Source organism: Egretta garzetta, unplaced genomic scaffold (assembly GCF_000687185.1).
Source record: "Egretta garzetta isolate BGI_Z169 unplaced genomic scaffold, ASM68718v1 scaffold442, whole genome shotgun sequence".
In the NCBI taxonomy this organism is placed as follows: Eukaryota; Metazoa; Chordata; class Aves; order Pelecaniformes; family Ardeidae; genus Egretta; species Egretta garzetta.
This window is the reverse complement of record NW_009258961.1, coordinates 26,620-28,653: the sequence shown is the minus strand read 5'-3', so window position 1 is coordinate 28,653 and position 2,034 is coordinate 26,620.

Below are 2,034 nucleotides of genomic sequence, written 5' to 3'. Positions count from 1 at the left end.
ATTGATACCAGGGGTTGCCCCAACCCAGGTGCAGGACCTTGCACTTGGCCTTGTTGAACCTCATGAGGTTCACACAGGCCCACCTCTCCAGTTCGTCCAGTTGAATGCCACAGGTAGTTCTAAATTATAAAGATGCCACAATGTAGTAATCAGTCCAGTGGATTACTGGCTTTAAAAGAGGACACAAAAATATACACGTGCCTTGTATACTAGAACAACTCGCACAGAGAACAAAAAAGGAATCTTGTTTTTTATTCCTGGACATTAATCAAATTTATCAGAAATATTGCACTGAATGAAATAGAATTTGGATCGGATTTTAAACCAAACCAAACCAACCAAAGCCCTCCAATTCTCATCCTTAATAGTTCTGGCAAAGTGTCTTTCTAGTACAGGTACCTTAGAAAATTTTTTTAAAAGAAATTTCTATGGAACTGCGTTATTATAAAAGCAACTGTATTTTCATAGGTTTACCCTTTTTTCGCACAGATAAATGTTCTATACAAGCTGCTAAATGAGAAAATGCATGGTGTAAATTCTAAGTATTAACTCTTGAAACATCTATAGTACTTAACACAAAGACAGTCTAATAAATTAAAAATCCAGTATCAGTAGTGGGCCAACAAGTTGTGAAGTCTTACAGTTCAGTATTAATCACCAGCCTACATTACATATTATAAATTAGTTCACACTTACGGTAAGATAGAGAACTCAATAAATTATAATCAGACAGGTTAAAATCCAACCTTGAACTATGGACATAGTATTTAGCAAGAATGCCTTTCACAGTCCAGATGGGGATCCAAAAGCGATTAGTCTGGATTACCCTAAGTATCAGCCCATAATATACATGAATCCAGATAACTAATCCAAGCAAAAGCTGAAAACCCTAATAATATTCTGAATTTATTATGACTTGAAAAATCCTGTGGGAAAGTATTAGCCTGTTGCCAGTTGCTGTTAATGTTCAGTGATCTCATATGTTTTCCTCTTGTTTATGGGCAGCACAAATATTCCAGAAGCATCAAACTCTCTCTACTAAAGATTTATAGACTAATCAAGTGTATCTTGTATACATTGTCCTATTGGAGTCAAGGTCTCAAGTACAGTTTACAGCCTAGCAAAAAACATTCAAAAATTATGGAAAAGAATAATTATGGAAAAGAAATTAATCCACCCAGTGTTACATATATAATATCTTTGTTTAAAATATATCAAATAGAGAAATACATATAGGTAGGAAATACAGTGTAATTACTCTTAACTACAAAGTGCACACAGTGCCAGATATACTGCAAAATCCCCTAATCATTTATCATATCAGAAAAATGAGCTGGAAGAATAAAGTCTTCAAGACATATAAATAAATTATAATGAATGAACTCATTAAGGCATTGCCTATGAAGGTTATATGAGAGAGAGATCAAAAGGATAAGTGCCAGCAGAAGATATCTGAGACTCACTAAAACTGCTCCTCATTAACACATATTTCATATTAATCCGTTTCATACATTACAGATTCATCAATGAAGTCAGTAAGAAAACAGGTAGAACAGATTAAACCTGTAGCCTAACCAACTTTGTGTTGCCAAGTGTTAGTGATACACCCCAGGCTTTATGGCCATAACTACTCATAATAGACTTCAGAATTTGTCAGGCTTTGTTTGCTCTTGAATTTATTTTAACTCTATTTAAAAAAAAAAAAAAAATAAGTAACTTGAATTAGAATCAGTTGACCATTGCCTAAGTTGCTCTATGTTCAATGGCAAATTACTCAGATACTCAGATGTCAGGAGTTTCTTGCATACCTGTGATTTTGAGTTTGGTTTAGTTATATTGTAATTTTTTTTGGTTGTGCATTTTTTGGGTTTTGGGTTTTTTTTTTTTTTGGTTTTGTGCAATTGCATAACTCTCATTCTTTAAAATATTACATGGAGGACTAAAAAAAAATGAAGTAAACGTGGTGTAATTAAGCCCAAGGACCCAGAAGGTAGGTAAGAGTGCACCCTATTAGCAAATACAGGATGAAACAAA